This window comes from Littorina saxatilis, linkage group LG9, assembly GCF_037325665.1.
Source record: "Littorina saxatilis isolate snail1 linkage group LG9, US_GU_Lsax_2.0, whole genome shotgun sequence".
NCBI classification, from domain to species: domain Eukaryota; kingdom Metazoa; phylum Mollusca; class Gastropoda; order Littorinimorpha; family Littorinidae; genus Littorina; species Littorina saxatilis.
In genome coordinates this window covers 42,975,458-42,994,550 of record NC_090253.1, presented here as the reverse complement: position 1 = coordinate 42,994,550, position 19,093 = coordinate 42,975,458, and the positions used below count along the sequence as shown (strand labels likewise).

At 41.4% G+C, this 19,093-nt stretch overlaps 2 long non-coding RNA genes across 2 annotated transcripts; one reads left to right on the top strand and one right to left on the bottom strand.

Moving 5' to 3' along the window:
- The first annotated feature begins 6,760 nt into the window (after window positions 1–6,760).
- LOC138976156 (uncharacterized) lies at window positions 6,761–9,406 on the top strand. Its single transcript, XR_011458887.1, has 3 exons — window positions 6,761–6,978; window positions 7,451–7,717; window positions 8,438–9,406. It is a non-coding gene; the product is annotated as an uncharacterized lncRNA (long non-coding RNA).
- A 120-nt stretch (window positions 9,407–9,526) lies between these two features.
- Window positions 9,527–11,623, bottom strand: LOC138976157 (uncharacterized). Its single transcript, XR_011458888.1, has 3 exons — window positions 11,276–11,623; window positions 10,754–10,905; window positions 9,527–10,233 (listed from the first exon to the last, which is right to left on the bottom strand). It is a non-coding gene; the product is annotated as an uncharacterized lncRNA (long non-coding RNA).
- Between the last annotated feature and the right edge of the window lie 7,470 nt (window positions 11,624–19,093).

The following is a 19,093-nucleotide window of genomic DNA, read 5'->3' as shown; positions in this document are numbered from 1 at the left end:
ATAAACTCTTTAGAAAAATGTAAAAATATGAAAATCATGCAAAGGTGACATGCGACTCATTTCGTGGTGGAGGGTCACATATGAGAATGATTATAATGATGATGGTATGAGATACGTGACAGGGCAGCACTCTACTCCTATACTGTCATAATAAAGCCTCGCACCAACCAGGCCGAAGAACTGCTGCACCTGCAGTGTTGGCAAGGATAGCATGCCCTGGCAACCCCCAAAGTCGAATTCGTGAAGTGAATGACCATGCATCGCATGTGTGATCCAAACCTTCTCATAGGTACCATAGCACTTCCCCTCTGGGAAGGAACCGGTCGGAGCCTGAAAAACCCACATAACCCTGATGGGGTTCGAACCACTGCACCACGGGGGCCGGTCTGCACACGTATATCACCCTCCACCACGAAATGAGTCGTATGTCACCTAGCTCGGTTCTGCGCTAGGCTTAACATAAGTCTGGGGGGGGGGGGGGGGGTGTCTGGTAACAGTGTGAGGGTCACCTTAGTCACAGGCTTATAACTCAAACAGTTTTCGCTCTTTTCTAAAACGGTTATCACCACTGGATAGAGCATAACAAACTCTTTAGGAAAATGTAAAAATATGAAAATCATGCAAAGGTGACATGCGACTCATTCTGTGGTGGAGGGTCACATATCTTGGAAAGTGTCTAATACAATTTAAAGGATGTTTATACCCATCATTAACATCATAACATTAAATGCGTTTTATAAATATGTGAACAAAGAGTTAAATGCATTTCACTTTTTTTTAATTTTTTTTATGGCGGTAAGGGTAATATTTAGAACGAATCTGTCGTTGTCAACAAATTTAATGTTTGCAAAGTCTGGCAATTGAGATTAAAGTGCAGCAACTATTGAACAGAGCACACGTTTACCTCTTCCTATTAGAAAACAAATGATCTGTTTAACACATTCTCCAAATTAGTCAACTAGGATGATGTGCGAATTTTCTGATTTGACGACAGTTAAAAGCCCACACATTTTGCACAGCCCGATGAGCAGTTTCTTTCCAAGCTGTGGCTGATGTGTTTTGTATACGATAAAGATCAGTTTATTACTAATAACCACAGATTCAAGAAATTGCATTTGGGAGCCACTGACAGCAGTGGCAGATGTCTCTGATGTCTGTTAAGAAACGATCTGAATATAAATGCCCACTGAATATTGGCCGTGGGGTTTACGTCACAGGAACCGATTCCTGTTTTACGTGAAGGGTGGTGTGCGCATCTTCATTTAAAAGACCTCTTCCTATGGATAGTCGTACATTTTTCAGTCCCATAAGATTTATATGTACAGCCTGCTGTTAAAAGTTTAATAGCAGGAGTTGGGTTGATGGGGTCTTTTTTTGAACTCACTGCATTCCTATTGCTGGCGAAAAGGCGTTGGGAGTAGCAGTCCGAAGGTGTTGAATCTGAAACAGAAGACTGCTGACGGTCAGACATCAAGAATTAAAAAAAGAAAGGTTAAACTATTTCAACATTTGATTCAGGAAAAAACGAGCCATTCACAAAAACTTCGAGCTGTAAGACTTAAATAGTTGACAAATAGAAGAAAAAAAACCCAGACACAAATCGACGATACCTGATGTTTTTAAAACAAATTATTTTTCTTCTTCTCCTTTTTCTTTTGCGTTCATGGGCTCAAACTTCCACGGTTACTCGTGTTTTTTGCAGGATCGGATTCTTACGTGCATGACCGTTTTTATCGTGCCATGTAGGCAGCCATACGCCTCTTTCGAGGAAGGCATGCTGGGTATGTTCGTGTTTCTACAACCTACCGAACTCTGACATGAGTTATGCAGGATTTGTTTCCGTACGCACTATGTCTAGTGCTTGAGTTTACACACGAAGTGGAATAAGGCACTAGCAGGTCTGCACATAAGTTGACCTGGGAGATCGGAAATGCGCTGCCTGCATTTGAACCCACGACCGTCCGCCTGGGAGGTCTGCGTCTTATCCACTAGATCTCTGCGCTCGTCGATTCGATGGTTTGACTCATCTTAAAATGTTTGTTGCTCCCAAAGGAAAACAAGAGGCAAAGCCTTCAAGGCTCACGTAAGAAATCGACAAACAGTAACACAAACTCAATCACTCCGTCACACATACACACACACAGTAAGCATATCGGTGACACGGTGCAAGAGTGCGAGACACTAGATCTAGATCTGTCTGTCTGTAGCCTACTTACGGGGACACGACTGCCAGATGGACAGATCGACACTGCGCTTTCGACAGCGCTTACTCGCGCAGACACTGGAAACACGCTGTGCAGATTAACCTGTAGGAAATCTTCTTTGGTATCTTCCTTGTCTATTTTTCTGGAGCTACGAAACCGAACAATGTGAAATCGTCTTCTCCGAATCGGCGAACTGCAGCTCGGTGATAACTTATACTGTATCTATACCACAATCCTTCACGCGATCTGACCTAACCTTGACCCCTGACCTGGTCTACATACCACACACGACACAAATCAGTCAGCTGTTTTTACCCCCCCCCCCCCCCCCCAAAAAAACCACCACCCGTTTTCTTTGGATACACACTTTAACTACACACATGCCGACAAAATGTTGATCATTGCTTCAATACTTTGAAGATGTTGCTTGAAAAATAACCAGGTGAAATGAGTATTTCGGTGTTTAGTCAAATGTTAAATGCGATCGTAACTTTGTCTGTCTGTGCGTGCGTGTGTTTAGTCAAATGTTAAAGTTTCTACCCCAGACATACACACAGACACACACACGCACGCACAGACAGACAAAGTTACGATCGCATAGGCTACACTTACGTGAGCCAAAAACCGTTTCTGTTTAGCAGAGCAACAATCATTCAAAGATAAGAACCCGAGAAGAATGTGAAGAATTGGTTCTATGGTAAACAATTAAAGGCACAGTAAGCCTCCCGTAAACCATCACAGATACTGTCAGGCTTTTACACACAGTACAAACACCCTTCCATTTGAACGCTCACCAAACGGGAACATCCTAGGTGCCCTACGTAAAGAGCGAGCAATTTTCAAAGAATTAATTTTGCGGATTGTGTCAGAGACAATCGGACCGTGGTGCGTTTTGGCCCTAGACCTAACTTTTAAAATCTAAATAATAAATTGACAGCTTGTTATACAAACATTCTTAAATCAAGACAAGATCAGTACAATTCGAAGTTTTGAAAGTTTGAAAAAAGAAAAGCCCGGAAGCAGGGTCACGCAAGGTCGTGGTTCTCGTAGCAGACGACGGTTTATGTCTATCGCCAGTTCCTCTGAACAGTTTGTTTGTTTGTTTGTTTGCTTAACGCCCAGCCGACCACGAAGGGCCATATCATGGCGGTGCTGCTTTGACATATAACGCCACACACAAGACAGAAGTCGCAGCACAGGCTTCATGTCTCACCCAGTCACATTATTCTGACACCGGACCAACCAGTCCGAGCACTAACCCCATGATGCCAGACGCCAGGCGGAGCAGCCACTAGATTGCCACTTTTAAAGTCTTAGGTATGACCCGGCCGGGGTTCGAACCCACGACCTCCCGATCACGGGGCGGACGCCTTACCACTAGGCCAACCGTGCCGTTTTTCCTCTGAACAGTCAAAAGCCATCGTTAGAGTTCTTGTGAACCACAGCCGTTTGTTTCGTGCATAGTCAGAGGTATACTGTTCCAAAAATGAAACGCATAGCTTGTAATATTTGGTTAATTTAGTTATATGGCTTCAAGGATATCCACCAAACTGCAGAAAATGTTTATTTGGTCGTCGACCTTTCGTCCATTGCCACAAGTGAGCTCTGCACGTGACGCATGCGTTATCAGTGGCTACAATGTCAAAATTGCTCATTTGATACAAGCTGAAATGCAATACCTACATTTTGGTGGCCGTGACCAGGATTTAATATTAGCTTATCTTTCAGGGTAGTAGAAGGCTACATTTTGGTGGCCGTGACCAAGGATTTAATATTAGCTTATCTTTCAGGGTAGTAGAAGGCTACATTTTGGTGGCTGTGATCAAAGATCTAATATTAGCTTTTATCTTTCAGGGTAGTAGAAGGCTACATTTTGGTGGCTGTGATCAAAGATCTAATATTAGCTTTTAATTTTATCTTTCAGGGTAGTAGAAGGCTGATCATTTCAGCACAAAATCAAGGAGAATTGTAGAAATAGTTAATTGTGAAAGACGACTTCACGTGACCTGAGAATCATTCGGATGAAAAATGGATGTAATTTGATGACCACAAGATGTTATTTTGGTTAATAACGTAACAGGAATATGATGATTGTTCGTAGGGTTGGAAACAACGATCGCCGGAAGAAATCATCGTTAGATCAGAAAGGATAGGAATTGTAAAAGAGAGGAGAGACAAGGTTTCTTTGATGAAGATAGTGTTGTAGGTTGCTTAAATATTACGAACAGTTATTAAAAGAGCGCTTGTTGTGATCAGCAAGTGTAAAGATAAAGGAAAAAGGACGGACTACATTGTCCGCGTAATGTTTTGAAAGTAGTGCGGTTAATGTTCTTTTTCGGTCAGCCAATCTGCCTCTGGTTCTGTGTGTTTGTTTGCGTTGCCATGCAGATTGGTATAAAAGACAGTGTAAAACGAAGTTACTACACGCATTAGGACAGGCTTTAGAACAGAATAGGATGGGTTAGAATAAGGACATAGACTGAGGGCGCTAGGTTAGGGATTAGAATAGGGAGAGAGTAAAGACAAGGTAGACTAGATCAAGATTTAGAATAGGGACAAGAAGAAGAGACTTCGCATTCTATTGAAGGGATAGTGTAGGGGAAACACAGCGTAACGATAAAAGAACTTAGAGATTCTTTCTACCTTTTCGTAAATTAGGACAGCTTAGGTATAGCCAGCTTCAAAGGACGACCGCGCATGTTACTGATTGTTTACTTCAAACAACAGTAAAGGTCCAAAAGATATGTAGGAGAGAAATTCCGTAGATAGTCAGAAGTAAACAACCGGACTGTTAGAACGTCGGCGTGCGTTTGATTGAACGGTCCTAAATTAGCTAGCTAGGTGTGGTAGATTAAACCTTAGGTGACCTGCGCAATTCTAGGTAAGCTCCTGTGTTTTTGGTGTCCCGCCTGTTTTGCGCACGGTACTTTGTAAAAGGGGAAACTGGAATTAGGTTAGGGACAAACAACTTTGGTGACGAATAGGGAGAGTCGTCAGTGACTCTGTCCCGTTCTCACTAAAGTCAAAATAGTAACTTCTAAAGTCTTAGACTAACCTTAAAAACTTAGCCCAAAGAGGGAAGAACTGTTTCTCCCATTTAGAATGATTTTCGTCGATACCTGAGTCGTCACTTCTTCTCACTGATTTAACCTTTTTGGAAAGATAAGCTAACTCGGCAATTTTAGATGGAAGAGGATAAATATAGCGCACTAGCAGATTTTAGTTGCACGCACTAGGGAAAAATGAACACAACGCGAGGCCAAAACTAGATCCGGAAAGGAGAAAATAACAGGTGCACACACTAAACAACAAATCTGTAGAGCCGCATAAAAGACTCACGTCTTGTTTATTATCTACAACTTTCACGGTTTTCCGCCGGGTAAATAAACAAACATTCAATGCAATAGGAAAACTGCTACATTTCCTATAATAAGTATAAGCAATACCGAAGTCCGGGCTTCGTCGAAGATTACTTGACCAAAATTTCAACCAATTTGGTTGAAAAATGAGGGCGTGACAGTGCCGCCTCAACTTTCACGAAAAGCCGGATATGACGTCATCAAAGACATTTATAAAAAAAAATGAAAAAAACGTATGGGGATTTCATACCCAGGAACTCTCATGTCAAATTTCATAAAGATCGGTCCAGTAGTTTAGTCTGAATCGCTCTACACACACACACAGACACACACACGCACGCACATACACCACGACCCTCGTTTCGATTCCCCCTCGATGTTAAAATATTTAGTCAAAACTTGACTAAATATAAAAAGAGGGCTGCCTGAAACTGGTAATGATTATCCTCAGAATGCACCATTTTGCATCCTTTTTTTCAAACTTTTTCCGGGGGGGCATGCCGCCGGACCCCCCTAGCAAGCTAGGCGCTGCGCGCCGTGGGCTCAGCGCTTCGCGCCTTCACACCCATATCTTCACAATATACTTTTGGAACCCCCCCCCCCCCCCCCCCCATAGAATGAACTAATCCGCCCCTGATTTCTTGTCGATTTTATCACGGGAACTTCGTTTCCGTGCATTTCATTTTTGGGGGGTAGGCCTACTCGACCCAATGTCTGTGTCCCTATGTCTCTTGTTTTTGAGTAAGCTTATCTAGCACATTGCACTGATCATGATCAAATCTAACTTTGACCGACATGGCCACAATTAGTTTTCAGTCTACATTAATTTTCGTCGAATTTCAGATGTCTGCAATCTACCAAAATCAATAACCGATTTCTTCAGAACGGTTTAGTCAAGGGAGGCTACTAAGCTTACATAACACGCTGACGTCATTCAAAGCGCCATCTCTGGGACGTTTTTGAAGGGCACGATTGCGGAGCGGGAAGGCGGAACATCTTTTTCAAAGAATGGTGAGTGTCTGAATCCAGGGCTGTACGTAAAGTATGTACATGTAAATGTAGACAGTTGGAGAATATGAAGCAAGTGAATGTGAACGCAGTCGTTAAGCTAGGAGGGAAGAAATATCAACTCGGTCGGTGAGGCTCGGCGACATTTAATCTGTGTCGCATGACCGTTAGGGTAAGGGTATCTAATACACCACTAAACAGTTCCGCGGCCATTGCGACAGTGCGCATGCGTAGCATTTTTTCGAGTAAACAACGCGTCGTGCTAGCTTCTCAGCAACTTGAAACATGTGCGATTTGAGCGAGATTTCCATCCAGAAGGTGCGACTGTGGAGCACTGAAGCATCGAAAACCTTGTCGTGTGTACGGAAAACGAGTGTGGAAGGTGCACACGAGGAACTTGTAGCTAGGTAAGTTTTATTTCTTTCGTTATTTACTCTTTGCAATGATGCGATGTGTTGTTCATTCCCAAGACCGGTTTTCCGCCCTGTAAGTTGTAACACTAACAGTAACTTAGTAAGTGCTCTCTCTTCAGATACGCTTAACTTTTCAGTTGATTAAAGTCAAAAACTTGAATATGTGCCGTTGATCTGTCCACGGAATCTAACTTACTATGAAGCATAACTATATTCCGATTCGTGATGCATAGGCTACATGTTGCGATAGTGTATGCAAAAGTTTTCCATGGGCAAGATAAGAAACAACAAACATGCATACTAAGTTGCCACTGCCAGTTTGTATATAGCTGCTAAGCTTACCTCAGGCTGAGTCAGTGAGTAAGTATTTTGTACGTTTACATACAAAATGGTGATGAGGGGGAAAAAGAATGCCTTCCACAGGTGCGAAAAACTGTGATTTGATCTCAAGGCCTTTTTGTTTTAGAGCTTTTCCTGCTTTGGAACTTGGGAGATGGGATTCCTGTCGACCGTGAAGCAGAAAATGCAGAGAGGGTGCTTCTTCGGGAGTACAAGCAGAAGTGTATGTGAAATGGGTGCTTTATCCTGATCCATTCATCATCACAACTGGATTGAAAGGCAGCAAGATGGGCGATTCCTGTGGCCAAGCGTCTTCATCGCCGGCTGCCTGTGAGTGTGAGCTCGACCTCATGCATCGCCTCGTCAACGAGTTTTAAGGAGGAAAGGCTTACAGGTAGGAAACCTCTCTACTTTTTTAAATGTCATATTTGCACTTTACTTTTGAAAAAGAGAATGGTTCAAGTTGAATTGCAAGATGGCAGTGCAGCCTAACAACATTTTGGTTTCAGTGAACAGGGAATGTGTCAAAATCTGAAAAACCAGCATACTAGTATTAATACACACTAAAATTATGCCTGTCGCTGTCATATACATATAATTTTTGAAAAGTGCAGTGATACTGATAGTGATACAGTTAATCAGCAATGACTGAACAGACTTTCTAAATTCAGGGATGATCAAATCATCTGACTAATGGCCAGAGGCGAGTACAAAAAATCCGCTGTGCTAGTTAAAACCGCTTGGCAACTCGCCTGGTTGGCTAGTGAAAATTCTCGTCAAATGCAACACTTCTGGTTGTATACTCTAGTTTCAAAACGTTATATAAACAATGCAGTTATATAGCAACTGTGGTTTGTACCCGGCAAGCAATTCTTTTTGGTGGACTGGACTTTCTTGAAATGACTCACCTGTCTGGCAAGTTAAGATTTTGAGATCTGGCCATCCCTGCAACTGTCTTAATTTTGCAATGCTCTTCATGCAAGTTGCACTCAAATTTGTGAGCAATTTGTTATGTACAACTTGGTAAATTGTCCTAAATGATGCTTTAGTAAAAGTTGTTGTCTCCTTTCTCTTTCTCATATTGATTATTTTCTTTTTTTCTCCCTTTTGGCAGTGTTTTGACCATATGCAACAGGCTGCAAGTCATTTTGGAGGAGGAAGCCCCTGATTGCATCTTTGTCAAAACCAGAAAGAGACTTCTACCTGTCTCCAAGAGTCAGCCATCACAACCACCTGTTACCCAGAGCCAGCCATCACAACCTCCTGTTCCCAAAGTAATCCAATTGCCCGTTTTGATACAGGCAGCAACAGGATGCACTTAGGAGGAGGAACTAGTAGAAGTAGGGAAAGCGGTATTAACAAAACAGCTTTTTCCTCTTAATTATGAAACCACACAGATAAACAAGGAGAGCAACCCTTCCACAAAGTAAACAATCCTGAGACTCTAATAATTTCAACAATTTGTCAACTCATGTAAAAGCTTTGCCAGATCCAGGCATTAAGCTCTACTCGTTACACATGTAATGGGCAGAGCAACATTGTTGAACAGCTGCTTCATTTCTGTAAGTTTTCAGCCTGAAAGGTAGTAGGGTGGGTCGCATCTAAAATATGAATGTTTGTCTTGTCAAAACCTATGTAAATTTTCCTACATTTTAAGACTCCCTCTTTTTCTGTAGTGGATTTTTTTTTTTATCAGATTATTGTTTGGAGTTCTGAAAAGGAAGGCTCCTGTGTACACCATTATATATGACTTTTACTGTACTACATTTGTGTTTTTGGTATATATATATATATAAATATATAAAACTAGATATCTTTCTTCCCAATATGTTCATTGCCAAGTGGATGAAGTCATCAGATTTGATCTGCTGCTAGTGATAACGTTTATCAACATAAGTAAAGTTTTTTGAGCTGACTGTATTGTGTGCATTTTGTTTGCAAGTGCTGATATGTTTGACTTTGTGCTGTAATGCTTTGTCTTGTCTCTCATTCTCCCTTTCAAAGTACGAGAACTCAGATTTTGTTCTGACACACTCATTGCATCATACAAACATCAATAAAGACACACACAGAAAGTGAGCCAAACAAACATTTTTCCTCAGAACATGTTATGGTATGCACAGGGGACATGAAAATTATGGAGAGAAGACTGTGCGCAGGAAGAAGAGAGAAACATTCAAACAAATGAAAACAAACCAGTAGGTTGCTCTTGGCCACTCTGGTGACATGTAGATGTACTTTATTCTGCCTATATTAGCGAAACCGATAGGCTAGATCCTGAAGGTCTAATCCTCGTCTCTGTTGCATAAACAACATCTCATCTATACTATAACGTTTAGGGTCAATACTCATTGGTTGATCGCTAAAAATTCTTGTCTTTTTAGAATTTTTGACTTTTTCCTGCCATCTTCTTGTTGCAAAGGGTGACACTAAAACCATGAATTAATTGTAAGAGACTGGTCGTGGCTATACCAGTGCAATATGATATGTTCTGCGAGAAATCAGATTTCTGAATAACCATGGATTTTTCCTGTCTGCGTTCTTTTTCTTAGCCATGTTTGCAATCTGTAGTTTGAACATCAGTCTATTGTTCTCCTTAGTCAGCTTAATCATTGCAATAAGATTGTGCATAACGGGTGTGCATTAAGTTGGCATCTGCTTATAAAAAAACAAAAAAACTATCAACAAATAAGCAAAAACAAGAGCACCCAGAAATGTTTCTGTTGTGAATGGGTCTTGTTCAGGGCTAGAGTCACACTTTTCTGGCAATCAACTAACTGCACCATTCCTCTCCCTTGATGATTCTTGGGCCTGGCACGTCTCAAACTGGAATTCCAGATCTCGCATTGCCCATTTTCTTCTGCCTAGCCGGTGCTCTGGTCGGGGTATGTCTATCAGCACTCTTGCTGTCTGAAACATTGCCAAACAGGGTTCATTCTGTCAGTATTTATGGTAGTATTACATCTTCATGCAGGGTTCTCCACATATGTTGTCCGTTTGGGTTCAATGCTCCCAACTTCAACTTATAAAGGTGGTCATTTGGACCCACTGTAGTCATTTTCAGTGCAATACAGAACTCCCCCTGTGAATTCCCCGGTACACTTGTTTTTGTTCCTTTGGCTTCTATGGAGAGCTCTCCTAATGTTGATCAAATCGCACTCTGGAAACAAACCACCCACATAAAACTTAGCTTGGCTTCCCACATTCATAAGCCTCATATATTGATATTGATTGATATTCATTCTTGTTCAGATTTCAAAACACACGAACAGACGAAAAGTCAATTAAATCACTCAAGCTGTAAGGCACAGACACATCATAGTGATACTAGGAACAGCATGTGTGAACAAATACATTCAACACCTTTCCCATCTTCTTTACTGCGTACACACACAAAATATAACAAGAAAGTTATTTAAAAAAAACTTACTCTGTGTTGAAATCCAGGGTATCCCAAGTTTTGTGTTGGGAAAGAGTTCTCTGCAGTTGGTGTGCCATCAAGAAAGTGTTGAGAACAAACCCTTGCAGGTGAAAAAAAAAGCTTGTGCTGGGTTCTTCTTGTGTGTTGGATGCGGATGCAAGCTGTTGAAAACAGACAGATGCATATCAGATTTAACAATTTATGGCTCTACAAAGCAATTTTTTATTGCTTTTTAATCACAGCCATGCTCTAACAACATGAAGTAAAACAAACAAAAACAAGAAACGGAAACACACTGACACAGAAAGTGAGCCACATGTTTTGATCTCATGCACGGCAGATTCAAACAAGTATTTCATGCAGTGCGGGTGTGCAGCTTTTGTAACGTTCAAAGCTGTATAAATGCAGGTCTAGCTAAACGGTTTTATAATCATGCTATGGAATTTGCAGAAAAAAACGATAAATTTCATGAATGTCAGGCAATAAAATAAGTTGATCAAGAACTGTTACAACTTACAGTGTTGCGCTTACCTGAACGGTGGTTGGCATGAACAGCACAGACTCGTGTGGAACCTGGTGAATCTTGCAAAGTTTAGCTTTCCATTTTGAAGACGGTAGCTTCCGTTGTCACAATCAATCATCGGGCAGTGACATGCCATTGTTAAAATCGATAATCGCTGAATTTACATCGACAAAACAACAAAATAAACACAAGTGTCTGACTCGTCAGTCGCAGAACATACGCAAAGCTGTGTTGCAGACGATTTGTTTCCTCGAAAAAATGACGCAGCCAATGAGAGGCGTCTGTGCGGTCACGTGATTTTCCTTCTTTGTTCCATGTAAACGTCGGAACTGTTTAGTGGTGTATTCCCACCGATTGAGATCGTTGTTTTATTCTCAAGGCTCTAAATCGTAAAGTTTAGCAAATATGTCTTGTCTGGTAAGACCGGCGTTTTCCGTACGCAAATCTTGTTTTAAATAGCTGTCTGTGTCGTTACTTTTCGTTAGGCCCCCCCCGCTACAAAAAATAGGGTAGGTAGATCTAGGTAGGGATTTCTTTTTGTTTTTTTTGTTTTTGGTCAGGGTAAAACATAACTAGACTATACAGTGACGCAAAGATACTGGACTTACTATACAAAGAGAAAGACAACACATTACAAAACAAATCAGACAAAAGGGATGCGGGGTTATCCCCCTTTTGTCGTCTGCCGTCTGTTACGTTCGTTTTGACGCTTTTCTTCTTCTTTTTTCTTTTACAAATGCAATAAAAAAAAAGTCTAGGGTCGGCGGGAAAAAAAAGGTAGGGTCGGGTGACCAGAAACATACAACTTTTTTTTGTTGGCCTTATTAAAGAAGCGTTTGTCGGTAAACATTGGAGGTAGGTGTGGGAACCTAAATCCGACCGGGGGGTATCTAAATCCGACCGAAATCTACTCAGAACAATGACAGTGAACGTAATGTTTCTTTCCGGCTTGTTTTGAGTGTGTAGTTAGAGTAATGACCGTCCAGGATGAGGTGTTTGTGAATATTAAATCTCTTCTGTCCTTTTTCTGTCATCCCAATAAAATTGCTTGTTCCTAGATGTATCTATACAAGAAATCAAGATCATGTGAGGCTAAATACGATTCTGTCACACGCAAACGCACACATACACACTCGCACACACAAACACACAACTTCGTGACTTTCGTTGAGCGAAACACTTATTACTATTACTGAGGCTTAGGGCCTACAATGCTCGCAAACACTGACAAGCACCCACCCACGCACTTGCGATGTTGGTTTCTATTCATCAGTTTAGCAAGACAAGAGCGCGCGCACCTGTCATGAAGTGGATGGAGTGGTTGCTTTTACTTTATCAAAACAAGATTCACTGGACATTATAGATACACAATCTGATACCTTCCCGTGTTCATACGATTTTTCAAGAGTCATAAACGTACGATTTTTCAAGAGTCATAAACGTAAACAATCAATGATTTTAATGGGATTTTGTACAGCGTTTTGCATTCTCTGCGAGGTGGTCGGATTTAGATAGATCTAGACTACCCACTCAAAACTTGGTATCTAAATTCGACTGATAAGATTTTCTCCTTTTCGATTAAAAAGTGCCAGAAGACTTAGTCCGAACTATCAAAATACACTTCCAAAAACATTTAGTAACATCCATTTCAATCAAACAACTCTGTTCATAAAGTTTTTTGACCTTTTTGTAAGAAACGTATGACGTACTTTTTCGCAACAAAGTTGCAGTTTCGCTCTGCGGGGGCTCTGGCGAAGCAGACGACACAAGGCAAATTTTCGCGCCGCGGAGCCGATGACGCAAATCAAATCTCGTGACAAAACGATTGGTCCGTAAAGTCGCGTCATCAACCGGTTAATGACTGGCCCGAGTATGAATGGCATTCCTTCTGTTGTGGTGACGTGCGCACATCGTCATTGATGTGACTGGGAAAATCGGTCGGAAGTAGATACCTATGGTAACCCTGTTAGATCTGAGCGGATGAGAATCGGATACGGAAGGAATGAAATCTAGGACTCAAAAAGTTCATAGAGTTCTTGTCGCATTGTGTTTCTGTCATTTTGTTTTGCAAAGTGTTCGGTGTGTGAGATGACAACGGTGAACTTGCGTGAGGAGAGTCTGAGTGCTTTTCCATCAGGTTCCACCGACATAGAAATCCTGTTCAGCTGATGTCGATCACGACGTAACCTATAGATCTACACGTTTGAACTTCATGTGAACGGTGTTTATTGACTCACATGCGAAGCAAAAGTGAGTCTATGTACTCACCCGAGTCGTCCGTCCGTCCGTCCGTCCGTCCGTCCGGCCGGCCGGCCGTCCGGAAAACTTTAACGTTGGATATTTCTTGGACACTATTCAGTCTATCAGTACCAAATTTGGCAAGATGGTGTATGATGACAAGGCCCCAAAAAACATACATAGCATCTTGACCTTGCTTCAAGGTCAAGGTCGCAGGGGCCATAAATGTTGTCTAAAAAACAGCTATTTTTCACATTTTTCCCATTTTCTCTGAAGTTATTGAGATTGAATACCTCACCTATATATGATATATAGGGCAAAGTAAGCCCCATCTTTTGATACCAGTTTGGTTTACCTTGCTTCAAGGTCAAGGTCACAGGAGCTCTTCAAAGTTGGATTGTATACATATTTTGAAGTGACCTTGACCCTGAACTATGGAAGATAACTGTTTCAAACTTAAAAATTATGTGGAGCACATGTTATGCTTTCATCATGAGACACATTTGGTCACATATGATCAAGGTCAAGGTCACTTTGACCCTTATGAAATGTGACCAAAATAAGGTAGTGAACCACTAAAAGTGACCATATCTCATGGTAGAAAGAGCCAATAAGCACCATTGTACTTCCTATGTCTTGAATTAACAGCTTTGTGTTGCATGACCTTGGATAACCTTGACCTTGGGTCAAGGTCACATGTATTTTGGTAGGAAAAATGTGTAACTGTAAAGCAGTTCTTAGTGTATGATGTCATTGCTAGGTTTAGTTATTTGACCTTGACCCTGAAGGTCAAGATCATGTAAAGGTCAAGGTCAAGCATGTGAGTCGTATGGGCTTTGCCCTTCTTGTTTTGAATGGCAGTGATATATTGTGTAGCGCAATTCCGTAAAACATGTATAGACACTAGGCAGGATGAGTAGCACTATCTACTAAGTACTATTGCAAGGTTTATAGGACTGAAAGGCTACGCGCAGACATTCTGTTGAATGGGAACACCGAGTGTTTTACACCTGTGTTGAATCAGAATGGTGGACAAGCTTCATTTTATGTTATTTGTGTTGAATCTTGTAGCCGTATATCTTTCGATTGGTGAAAATCCTTCTTGTTTGGGGTTGGCCATGGTTAAATCTAGGACTATTCATCAACATTCATAGTCATAGTGTAACCTTGCTGAACTTTCTGGTAGCTCGTTCAGAGGATCGCATTTGCAAGAAGGAAAACGTCACGTTGGTTTTCTAGATTCTTTATTTTCCAAGTCATCAGTTCTCTAGTTCCGTTGGCAATGTCAATAATAACGGATAACGCATGCGCAGTATGACAAAAGGATTGCTGTACGCTCCTGATTGGTGCGTATTCTACATAACAAAGCGATGCATCTATCCCGCAGCAAAACTCGTCTGCTACAGATAAAAATACAAAAACTTCACAGTTAGCCGGTTGCCTGGTTTAGTCAGCAAACAAGTCCAACAGGAAGATACCTAAAATACTTTACTGCCATCGGCTTAAACTATACAACTACATACAAGAGTAAATCTAACTTGGCTCCCTGACTATTACAATAACACTGAGTGAGTGAATGAGTGTGTGTGTGTCTGTGTGTGTGAAACTATTAAATAATTAATCTACAAAAATAACGTTACATTTAACATACACAATAATTACAACAGACAAAATAATCACTCTGTCACAATAGTATGCTCACCGATGCTGAAACGGTCTTGCATGACCCCCTGGGTTCTTGAGACAGTAAACAACAATAAACAAACGCAATCGTGGTAGTATACTTGTAAATTGGTGAAGATTTTTTGTTTTCTCTATTGGTTGTCGTGAATCATTCTAAATCAGTTTAGCAATACTGATACCTGTCCTTATATTAGCCACTTCCTGCAAACTCACTTTCGCAGCGTCTCAAGCGGTCTTAACTGAATTCCTGTCCTCAGACACTTGTTCTGCAAGGCTCTCTATCAGATCTTTCATGTAACTCATTGATTTCCTCGACTCTTGCATCCACGAGTCTTAAACTTTCTTAACTGCATCCAAACAGCACGAAATACAAGAGATTTTGCAGGAGTGCTCTCCAGACTTGGCTGACAAGTCTCTTATCATCTCCTCAACATTTGTACTATCTGCAATTGACTGGTTCATTCCCCATTAATACTCGAAATCACCCACCGAATCTATCAAACTAGTCGCTGATGAGAAAATAGAAGGCAGCTTTGCTCCCGTCTCCTCCCGACTATTCCTTTTCCGTGTTGCTTTTTCCTTTTGCAGGTATACCTTTTCAGTATTTCTCACACTACTCCTGGATTTGCAAACCCCATCCCCACTTATCTTGCCCCTCTCCTGGGTAAGTTGTTTCACATCTTGTCAAACTTTCCTTTTCTCCCCCTCCCATCTTTCACCATCGTCTGGTACTTCCCTACTTCTCCCTCTACCAGAACCTACGGTAAAAGACGGTCCATGCATGTCTAAACGCCTATCAGAACTCAGGGGATCAAAATCCATCAAACGGTCTCTTTGAGAACAGCAGCCAGCCCAAGAGTGACTTTGCAATGGGTCCGCGAAGGCCACAAACGGCCTTGCTTGGCTAACAGCCTCCAATGATTCGAAGACTGAAACCCTGTCATTCCGCTGGACTACATCCTGCTGATCTCCAGCCATCTGAACTTCTGAAGTGGGAAAATCAATTACCCCAACTTCTGCCCTATCCTCTGGAGCATCAACCACAGTGCAGTTCCCATGCATGACTTCATAGAAACCTAACACTCTGTCCTTTAGACCGCGCCTAATCTTGGCTTTCTCCATGAACACATCTGTCGTAGCATCTGGCATGTTTAACCAAACAGCAACCTTCTTTGCTTGATATTGAATCAGGCGATTATGTCTCCCACTGAGATCTGCTGAACATTTCTTCGAGACTCCATACTCTCTGCCATCACTGGTAAAACTCAATGTATTTAACAGAATATGAATACTTCTCCCCTCAATAAGATTTTCTGATTAACCATACAATTTGTAACAGAACCAAAACAATAAATGATTAAAAACCAACAACACAACTTGACAATAACAGTAACCCAATTTAAACCCTGTAGTTGCGATAACACCTGTACTTGGATAAATGTATTCAATTAATTCCATGACTGTTGAAAATGATGTTATCAACAATAACAAGATGTCAAATGGTTCAACTTCAAGTCATATGATGAATTCACTCCAAGATTGCCGGTGCTTGTTGAAGGTCAGCGTGTCTCATTTGTCTTTTGTAATGATTCTCAGTCTCGGGCTGACATCCTCTGTGTTTATTCACCAGGCATGAACAAATGAAGCGATGAGACGTCCCTTCGTTTAAAAGTTACAACAGCAGCAGATGAGACTAGTGCTTGGCTGCATTTGCTTCCTCTTGTCTGTGCTCCAGGTCCATCAGATTTTTTCATGTATAATTATATTCTGAAGCCACTTCAATAAAGAAATACAAATCAAAAAGAGACGAGCTGATTCTTCCCAGCGGTCTTTTAAGTGGGCAGACAGACATACACTTATGATACAAATAATATACTTATCTGAGAAATTGTCCAAAAAACTCGCTCAGAAGACACAAGCGGGATAGTGTGATCTAGGACTGGGTGGCCGAGTGGTAACGCACTTGCGCTCGGAAGCGAGAGGTTGCGAGTTCGACCCTGGGTCAGGGCGTTAGCAATTTTCTCCCCCCTTTCCTAACCTAGGTGGTGGGTTCAAGTGCTAGTCTTTCGGATGAGACAAAAAACCGAGGTCCCTTCGTGTACACTACATTGGGGTGTGCACGTTAAAGATCCCACGATTGACAAAAGGGTCTTTCCTGGCAAAATTGTATAGGCATAGATAAAAATGTCCACCAAAATACCCGTGTGACTTGGAATAATAGGCCGTGAAAAGTAGGATATGCGCCGAAATGGCTGCGATCTGCTGGTCGATGTGAATGCGTGATGTATTGTGTAAAAAACATTCCATCTCACACGGCATAAATAAATCCCTGCGCCTTGAATATATGCGCGATATAAATTGCATAAAATAAAAATTAGAAAAAAAATCCCTGCGCTTAGAACTGTACCCACGGAATACGCGCGATATAAGCCTCATATTGATTGATTGATTGATCTAGGTAATGTGAGTCAGAAGTCACAAATGAGGCACCCACCATAAACAAGCAGCAACACGGAACAATGGTGGAAAAAACCCACCGGACCGGTTTCTAAGATAAAGTCTTCTTCGGCAAACAGAAACATGAAAATGTCCTGTTCTTTCATGTAAACGATCAATCGTGCCTCTCTTTCTTTTTTCCCGTTTGGAGCGATTTCATCTGAATCTGCATAACAAGATGACACGGGTTCACGTTTTGAAGTGACATTCTGAATCAAAAAACAAGAAAGGTAAGTTGTTGGAACGTTGTTATTGACAAAATTACGTTACAATCACAAATATATCGACCCAACGGTCTTTTAAGTGAACAGACAAGAAATATTCACACAAAGCTTATCTTGATAGATAGAATCAGTTTTCGCCCACTCGCCAAGAAGCCGAGCAAATGAATGATTGTAAGATGAATCTTGTGACATTCGGAGTTGTTTTTCTCGTTCGTTCCGTTTCATCGTGAGATTCATGTCCAGCTGGTCAACTGCCACCTGTTTCCAAGAAAACAAGATGATATCTATCAAAGTAAGGCAATATCTAAGTTGAGGTATATATTCCACATACCTGAAAAAAGTCATGGTTTTGCCGAGATATTACTAAGGAATTAAAGTTTAGTTACGTAACTCAGGCTAAAGTTTGGGATGGACGTTTAAAAACATAATGGGCACATAATGACTTTATTATTTATTGGTTGAAGAATAGCAAACCGGCCGGATTGCACAACGGTCAAACTGGCTGTCGTTGAGATGACAGGGCAAGAGTGGAACTCGTTGCTAGAGTTGGGGCCTTCGTCAGCAGAATTCGACAGCCTACGGTTGTTGATACGCATGGCAAAATTCAGCGCACCTTCTTCGTTTTAGTGTGATTTACCTAAATGTAAATGGTTTCAAAGACAGAGACTACCATGAAAGGAAACAAACTTGCTGCGTTCCCGTCTAGCCAAATAGGTTGAAAGGACGTTGACAACCAACAACCCCATTCGAACACCAAGTAGGCAACTGCGATGATTGGTTGAATCACACAACATGCAAATGAGCTCTTGGTGGATGAAGCAGTACAGTCCAGTCGGCCTATATTAGAATGGTTGTTACATCTTGACTGGCGGTTAGCAGCCAATCGCTTTGCAGATAGTTTACTGATTTGTTCCAAGGTGTGGTCTTTCGACGCAATTTTTGATGATAGCTGGTGCAAGACTTGCACATCCACCGTTCATTTGGCATAACCCATGCATTCTACACTGCCCACCCCCATCCCACCCTGAATAACTGTACATATTTAATGGTTGATGGTGTGTGTGTGTTAGTGAATTTAAGTCTCCGTGTGTGTGAATGAGTGTATGTGCGCCTGGAGTCGCCTGTTGGTGAGATATGTGCGCGTTATAAATATTCGTATTATTATTATTATTATTATTATTATTA